At 36.5% G+C, this 9,153-nt stretch overlaps 1 long non-coding RNA gene across 2 annotated transcripts in view; it reads right to left on the bottom strand.

Annotated features, from left to right (window-relative positions):
• Positions 1-3,297: 3,297 nt before the first annotated feature.
• LOC118162194 overlaps positions 3,298-9,153 on the bottom strand; it is a 52,632-nt gene continuing 46,776 nt past the window's right edge. For both annotated transcript variants that reach the window (XR_004748331.1, XR_004748332.1), the window contains one exon: positions 3,298-4,071. This is a non-coding gene — a long non-coding RNA (uncharacterized LOC118162194). The remainder of the gene's footprint in view (positions 4,072-9,153) is intronic.

The following is a 9,153-nucleotide window of genomic DNA, read 5'->3' as shown; positions in this document are numbered from 1 at the left end:
AGAGGTGATCGTCCCCCTCTGCTCAGTTCTCATGAGGCCCCACCTGGAGTGCCATGTTCAGCTCTGGGGCCCCCAGCACAAGAAGGACATGAACCTACTAGAACAAGTGCACAGGAGGGCCACGAGGAAGATCAAGGGGCTGGAGCACCTCTCCTATGAAGACAGGCTGCGGAAGTTGAGGTTGCTCAGCCTGGAGAAGAGAAGGCTCCAGGGAGCTCTTACAGCAGACTTCCAGGACCTAAAGGGGGCCTAGAGGAAAGCTGGATAGGTGTAGTCAATGTAGTGATAAGAAAAGGAGTCATGGTTTTAAACTTATTAAAAAAAAAAATAGATTTAGATTAGATTTTGAGAAGAAAATCTTTGCTGTGAAGGTGGAGATGCACTGGAACAGGTTGCCCAGAGAAGCTGTGGATGCCCCATCCCTGGAGGTGTTCAAGGCCAGGTTGGATAGGGCTCTGAGCAACCTGGTCTAGTGGGAAGTATGCCTGCCCATGCCAAGAGGGTTGGAATTAGATGATCTTTAAGGTTCCTTCCAACTCAAACCTTTCTATGATTCTATGATCATATTTGCAGTCAAGTAGAGATGAAGGCATATACCTGTCTGTGTTAATTGAATACAGATCTGAAATACATGATGCCAAAGGAGCTGAAGTCTCATCTGTGTCTCCTTAACTGGAAGGAGAGAATATGATGTGACATCTCTCAAACATGTAGGTCCAGAATGTGATTTATCTGGTACCTCATCTAAAAGAAATTGTCTAAAAATTAAAACCAGCATGATGAGTTCTTTGCTGTTTTTCCTTTTGCTACAGTGGAAGTGAGAAAGGGCATTAGGCTAGATATCTGGCAAGAAATGAAGGGAACACCTGAAGCTCAGCTTTAGCTTTGTTGGGACTACACAGAAGTAACAGTGGACTTGGACTGATACCTTGAAATGTTCCTGTCCTTCTGACTTCTTATTCCCCCCCCAAGTAAAACAGAAACCTTGTCAACAGACCTGGCAGATTTATTAAGAAAATTTATTAAATAACCATTTTGTAAGCTTAAAACTTATTCCAGAAAAGATCAAAGTTCCAAGGTTTTGTCATTGACATATAACTTCTATAAACAAATGGTATCACGAAGTTGTAGTTGAGTTTTTCAACTCCCTGCAAAAAAATAAAATCTATTGTGGCTTCATTTTGATTATCTGTCAAATATCCAGTAAAATTTAATTTCTCTTGCCAAAGCAAAAAATACAATTCAAATCTGAGCAGATGACAACAGTTTTATTCCATTTGTTGTTGTTTTAAAAGGAAAACAAACAGTTATATATATTACAGATTTAAAAGGAGATAGCAATGTGAAATTCATGCAGATCTGAATACAATTATCCTGCTGCACTGAGATAACCAAAATTTAATCATGTGGAAATAGCTGAAGAACGATTTTATGAAGTACTAATACCTAGGAAGTTTGGGAATAGAAAAGCAGGAACAGTCTCTAATCATTCTCTTGGTTTTCTGGGGCATGTAGGTACTTTACAGTTGTTTTCTTTTTTCATCAGTAACCTGTCCTTGTAGAGTCCATTTTGATGATTATTATTCACTGTCTGCAAAAGGATGTCTTCTTGCTTTTGTTATTTATGTGTATACTGTGTGCCCTCTACACTTAACCATGCTGAGCTGATTTACCTGCTTAGATTAACACTGTACATAGGATGCAAGATGCTGCATGTTTAATTACATTCTGCTTCTCTTTATGGAGCAGCAGATGCTATGAAGCATCTATTTTTCCAGTGTGGATTCTGACAGCAATAAAACCTTGCTTATGATATGCCGTGATTGCCATTCCAAAAAGTCAGAAATTGTCCATGAGCTGGATTGGCACTTTAATCATAGAATCATAGAATTGTAGAATCCTAGAATCAAAGAATGGCTGGGGTTGGAAGAGACCTTAAAGATCATCTAACTCCAACTCTCCTGCCACAAGCAGGGATGTCAACCATGAGATCAGGTTGCCCAAGGCCCCATCCAGCCTGGCCTTGAACACCTCCAGGGATGGGGCATCCACAGCTTCTCTGGGCAACCTTTGCCAGTGCTTCACTACCCTTTCAGTGAAGAATTTCCTTTTAATGTCTAGTCTAAATTTATCTTCCTTTAGTTTAAGACCATTCCCCCTTGTCCTATCATTGTCTATCTGAGTAAATAGTCCTTCTCCATCTTTTTTATAAGAGCCCTTTAAGCATTGAAAGGCCACAAGGAGGTCTCCCTGGAGCCTTCTCTCATCCCCATGAAGTTAATGTCAAGCCCATGATGGGTCCTATTCCAGAAACCAGACATAATCCAAATCACATCTCGAGAAGCAGAGCTGAGATGGTGACTTTCATGGTCAGTTCAAGATTACCCTTGTTTTATTCCACTAATTCCTAAATAGGTAGTATCTGGTTTTATCAGGCATATTTTTTGTTGTTGTTCAATTTGTTTGTTGTTGGTGTTTTCTTGTTAGATTTTAAAAAAAAAAAAAAAAAAAAAAGTGTAATTCAAATAGGTTATCTAGTAAAATAAGCAAGTAGTGTCTTGTTCTTATATTTCTCTGCATAGAGGTTTTAAGGCTTTCAACTTCTGAATCACTGTAAACTTAGAAGAGCCTTGTGATACCTATGCTGTCTTTTGTTGTCCTAGCTCATTTGGCTCTTGTTCTCCTTCTTGTATCTACCTTACCCACCAAGCTCTCAGCCACATTTCTTCTTTGTGATTCAAGAGCATCTTTCACCTTCATTTACCACACACATGAATTTGTTTCAGGGAAGTATATGCATTATTCTCTTACTCTAGGTTTTACTTCAGCAAAATTGGTAAAGTCTGTGAGAAAATAAAACTTAAAATATATTTATGTAATGATTAGGCACTTATGTCAAAGATATGCTGATTCACAAATTCTAAGAATATTTTTGAAATTACAGTTGTTGAGAATTTTTAATTGATCTAATCAATTTAATTTTCCATATCTGACATTTGGAATCCAGACCTTGAAATAATAATTAAAAAAAAAAAAATGTTTGGAAAAAATATATATTTTTAACATCAGAAAACTGGCAAGTTTCCTTCTGCTTTATTGAGAATTTTGACTCCCATTCTGATTGATAGAGAACACACATGAAGTCAGCAGTATGGCAGGGGGAAATTAAATACCTTCCACTTGAATTTATTTTTGGTGACAGTTTTGACAATATATTTTCTGATGCTGACAAAAAATAGCAGGAATTAATAAGAATGAGGTGCCCACAGGTAAAAGGTTTCTTCTACCATTTCAGTTTTATTTGTCAGGAAGGAAATACAGCTATAAGTAACTGCTCGTGAAGTGAAAGAGAAATTCCATTTTCCTAACATATACATATCAGGAGGGTATAGAAATGACAAGGTCATGTTGCTTCCCTCAGTACAAAATGGTTGCAATAAATTCTGCATTTTTTAATTCAATTTAGAAAGCTGTCCTGCAAGGCTGCATATATTAGTACTAAGCATTCATGGAATCAATTTTTATTTCCATATTGTAAACTCCATATTGTCTAGCACACAGCATGCCTATAACCTCTTTGTGCATTGCCAGCAATATATCTGTATCACATTTCTCCAAATAGACTTAATATGCTTGAAAGTCTGCATAACAATATGCCCTTTACAGCTCTTTTAAACGTCTGCATCTTTGAAATAAACAGCCTTCCAACAGACTATGCATGCTTCTCTGTATTTTGTGATATGCAGCAGCCAGCTAGGGCTGTGACATGTGTCACTAAAAAATTCAGTGGCAATCTGTATTTTTCCTATACTCTCATCAGTTACAAAATCCTTCTGAAGCATATCACTTTAATAAGAAAATGTTTTATTCAACTAACACACACATGTAGGAGCTAACCTTTGCCATGGGAAAGTATTAAACAGCACCATTTTCACAAAGTTTTCAGATCCTTCTGGTAGCAAAAGAATATCACCTGCTTCGTGTGGTGTGCAAAAAGATTACCCCTTTTTACCTCCCAGGCAGAGCAGCAGGGTATGCAAAAAGCCTTCTTTTTCAACTCGCTCCTGGCATCTGAAATGAAAATTATAGTTTTTTTTATAACCCATTTACCAAAGAAGGAGTAATTTTAGGGGGAAAAAAAATACATTGATGCACACCTCACATATATATATATAACATATATAACAAATATGTTATTGCCATGACAGCAGCATAAATAAATAAATAAATAGGAACAATTAGTTTTAAAAGATCCCAGTAAAGCAGTAAGAATCTGGGGAAAAAAAAAAAAAAAAAAAAAAAGGCAACTCTTCTGGTAGAATGGTAGAAATGATAATAAAGGAAAAGAGTGAGGAAAAAATATACAAATTTAAACAAACCAAAAAGCTAACAGCCATAGGCAAATGTTTTTACAGGTCTAAACACATAAACAAATTAACATTCTCCAATTTTCCTTAGCTGTATCTGCAGTTGTAACCACACAGGAGATTAGATGAAAAAATGTAAGAAATGTCCTGGAGAAATACTAGTGACAGATTTGCCGTTCAATCAGATTTTGCTAACCTGGGTCACTCAGATCATAAATTATTTGAAAAAAAAATAAATAAATAAATAAAATAAAAAAACCTCACAAGCTCTTTCTTAATTGTTTCCATTTAATGAAAGGCTGCCCTTAATCTGCTACAGCCCTTCCCCCTGGTTTTGCTATGATGCTATTTTCCCACTGCCTTTAGAGCCTAGGGAAGTTGGGCTGTTGCTTGACTGCATTAAATTTAGGACTCCCAGTCTTATTCCTAACTTCTTCAAGAACTTGCTCACTCACTATTCCCAGCAATCAGACCCCCATGAAAAGAGCATGTATATTCAGCTGTCACTGAAGGGGATCAACATTTACCTTGGCTGTCTTCCCACCACCTCTAATGCCCACGTTCCCAGATCTTTAAGATTTCCTGACTCCACTGAAATCTATTTGTTTGCTAATCTCCAGAACCCCAGTGCTCTCTATTTTAATTATCCTTTAATTTGTCCTTTAAAAAACACACTTCACTGCTTTTCAATATGATAGGTACACTGCAGAATAAAAGCCTAAGTGGAGTCATCTCTGCTCTCAGGTGAGGCCAGGTAAGGTGCTTCACACCTCATCAGCTGCAACATGTCTTGCTCTGTCTAAGCTACAAGGTCATATCATCTCAATTTACCTATCTCTTGTTCTTATAGACTTGAAAAACTGGGAATTTTTAGCATGAACAATCATCTAATTTTAGTTCAGAATTATTTCTCTAAATCCCAGTCTGTCTTTGCAGGTTGGTAATTCCACTGCAATGGGAAGGGTCCCCATAGGATGTGTCCACATCCCATCCAATATGTAGTAAGCATAACCTGCCTTAGTAAAACAGAGCTACAGAATTCTCATTTATATATATATATCAATATGCTTTCAGTTTTAGTCAATTTTCAGTTCCAGCTTTACCACAGCAATTATGAAACAGTTGTGGGTGATTTTTGTTTTTGTCTGTTTTTTTTTTTATTATTGTTTTTTTTTTCAGGAACTTATCAGCTTTTCATTGTATCTCATCTGGAGACAACCTCCATAGCTTTAGAAATTTCAGAAGAAGAAGCTACTGAGCAATTGTCATTTCCTCTTCTTGTTTAACACTCATCTTTCTTTCAAGATGTAACCTAAATTCCAGTGATGTACCTGAAATCTTTAAGATTAGCTACCATGAATTTCCATCTAAGATAAATGTTACCTGAAAGGTAAGCAACTAATGTAATCATTGCTAAGGCTTAGTTTATAGTCAACAGAAAATAAAAAAAAAAAAAAAATGTGACTAGATAACAGGATAACAGTTCACTAATGTTGTCATTAAACTGAGGTTTGTTTCAATATTTAAAGCTTTCTATCTCTCTACCCTAAGCCAGAGAAAAGGATTCATTGTTCCTAATTTTGAATAATTCCAGACTGCAGTATTTAAACTATGTTAACCTGTCACACTTCTTAGCATAACACACACCAGAAGAAATGAACAGGAAACATTCTGAGCTATTTTTCAAACAATAATGGGAATTTGGAGATATATTTCTGCAAGTATTTATCCTTTGAGGATCTTATTCACAGAACAGAATATAAGAGACTCAAGTAACAAAATTTGTGAGGCATTTACTTTCTCTCAGTGAAAACTGAGAGGATCCTTCAGAAAACGAGGAAATTATGGCCACTCAATTCTAAACACCTTTGTGAGGTCAGTGTATGCATCAACAGGGTCTTTTTTGACCTCACTGGAGCATTTCACCTCCAGCAGTTGTGTAATTAACTGGAATGAGTGTTAGACCACCTGTACTTTCTTCATTGCTATTAGTGTAAGTACAGACTTTGGCTGCTCTATCACAAAGGATGATAGGCAATTGCCATAACCAGCCTATCTGCTATATTTTCAAGTTAAAGGAGTCTTCTCAGCATAGTGATTTCCAGGGATATAGACACTCTTGGCAATTGGAGGAGGGAGGTGAAATACTTTTGCACTTTTTGTTTTAAATTAACAGGATCAGTTCAGGAAATGGTTGACTCGGTAGCCCACGAGAGATGCCCATTTAATAGGAAATCATATTTCAGAAAGGTGAGTTTTCAGATGAATAGAATAGAACAGAAAACATTGCAGGCAAAGTCACAGTATCAGTAAATGTTTCAGAGTTGCAGACTCATCAGAAAATCTTTACTCGGTACTATCCAAAAAGATGGATCATAGTAGAATAAAAGTGGATTTGAAGAATAATAGTAATGGTTAAGGACACACAAATACAAAAGCAACTTCTCTGAAGAAAGACTGAAAAGACTGGGATTATTTTCTTTGGAAAGGAAAAGTATAAAGGATAACTTGAATTAAAATATATAAAATAGCAAAAGCAGGTTGGAAGGTACCTCTCTGATTCTTTTCCTAAAATGGGGTAAATGTAGACCTTTTATCTGGAGTTTCAGAATGAGAATAAAAGCGTCAAAGCCTTCACAATAATGACTTCAAAAGAAATAAAATTAAATATATACATATATGGATCCAGCAGAACACTTAGATTCGTGGTAAAGATTTGATAACTTTAGAAGTATCTCATTGATACTGTAAGTTAGTATATCTCTGAGTGACATGATAATCAGGAGCAGGGAAAATATATATCAATTTTTATCCACTGCAATTACTTATGTCCTGTTAATATAGCAATTTGCCCTGATCACCTTGTTGCAGATTATCTTCAGATTGTGAGGTGTACGTTCTTCAAAATTACATTCATATTCCAAATTAGTTCCAAAGGACTCTACTGTTAATGTTATTATCACAGGAATGAGGAATAAACTGCTGTCCATGGGGTATGGTATACATGCAGTGGTTGTACCAGTACTATTTCTACTAGGAATGTCATTTCCTACTGAAATATTTATGCTACTGCCTTCCTTAGTGTGGGCACAGCTGTACTACATCTGTGTGTGTGTACTGGAGAACAGCGTGTTCTCCTTCCCTGCGGGGGAATAGATACGCTAAGATAGCACCTTTATCCTGGTGTATCTACATCCTCACAAGAATGTAATTAAGCAGTGCAATCTTCCTGTGATTAATTTCAAATCAACATTCGAACTTATTATTTTATTAACTACTGCAGAACTGGAAAGGTGTTGCTACTATCCAGCACAGGTTCATAGGCACTAATACATTTCTACTAGAAAATAAGCTATCTCACTGACATATAAGAGCTTAGAATCAGAAGTTGTGATAATGTAGTACTTAATGGTATTTATTATATCATTTAGAGAGGGCTCTGAGGACTTAGATAACTAGTATTTGCATATTACATTCACTTTCAATATCCAATATAACATCATCTTTAAGTTAATTTGTTTCCCCAAGCTAGCTAAGTGGTTGTTTTACTAATAGGTATTTCCAGGCTCTCCCTTGCTCCTCTCGGCAATAAATCAGTAAGTTGCTCAGCACCATAGTTTAAACCACTTGTTTTGCTCAAGGTGTTCTGGTATTGCTGCTCCTCATTTCATTTTAAAACACATACTTATTCTGAACATAATATCTACTTCTGGCATATAGGTGCCCTTTACTAAGAATTAGTTCAATTTGGTAAAGACAAGGAAAAAAATAAAATAAATAAAATAAAATAATAAAAAAATTATCTTCTTTTCCTTTTATCAGAAAAGTCTCAGAAAGGGAAAAACAATGTCTTATGTTGTCCACCTTGAGACTCAAGACAGCGGAGATCATTTCCTGGATTTTCTATATTTGTTTTTCATGATCTTGACAAAATTGTCTGATCAGGTTTGTAGACTAGTGGTTGCAAGCTTCAAGGTAAACCTTACTACTGTTTCCCTATTAGTTACACGGTTCAAACATCTACTGCACACATCTGCAAAAAATCATAGAATGGTTTTGGTTGGAAGGGACCTTTAAAGACAACCTAGTCCACCTCCCTCCCATGGAGTTGGCATCTTTCACTAGATGACCAGGTTGCCAAAGCCCCATCCAATCTGACCTTAAACACTTCCAGGGATGGAGCACCCACATCTTCTCTGTTCAACCTGTGCCAGTGCCTCACCACTTCCATAGTAAAGAATTTCTTCCTAATGTCTAATCTAAATCTAACCTTTTTTACTTTAAAATTATTATCCTTTGTCCAATCTCCACATTTCCTGAGAAAGGTTTTTAGCATTCTTTCAGGAGGATGTGATGGTCATTTTCCACTGTTTTAGTTCTCCATCTGTAAAGTCAGACAAAAATACTTTTTCCTGCTAATATTTGGTTGCCTTCATTAAGCCCTCTTTACTATCTCAGAGGTTAACTATGTGGTATAGGAATTAATCCTAGCTAGTGCTAGTTAAAGTTGTCTGAATGCTTTTTCCATATGTCCCATTGCTTCATATTTTTACTTTCACATAGTTTGCAGCATTAGGCAATCACAAACTAATTATGGTAGTTAATCCCTATAAAGCATTATATACTTAGAGCACCCACTTGCAAAGCAATTTTGAGCAAAGGCAATAGAGCTACTCAGCTTTCACCCCTTGCAGAATTCATTTGCCTCCTTGTTGCCTCCAGAAATGAAGGGGGGGGGGGGGGGGGGGTCGGAAGTAAAAAAAAAAAAACCACCCATGGGAGGGGG

This window comes from Oxyura jamaicensis, chromosome 2 (genome assembly GCF_011077185.1).
Source record: "Oxyura jamaicensis isolate SHBP4307 breed ruddy duck chromosome 2, BPBGC_Ojam_1.0, whole genome shotgun sequence".
NCBI lineage: Eukaryota > Metazoa > Chordata > Aves > Anseriformes > Anatidae > Oxyura > Oxyura jamaicensis.
This window is presented reverse-complemented; position numbering and strand designations above follow the sequence as displayed.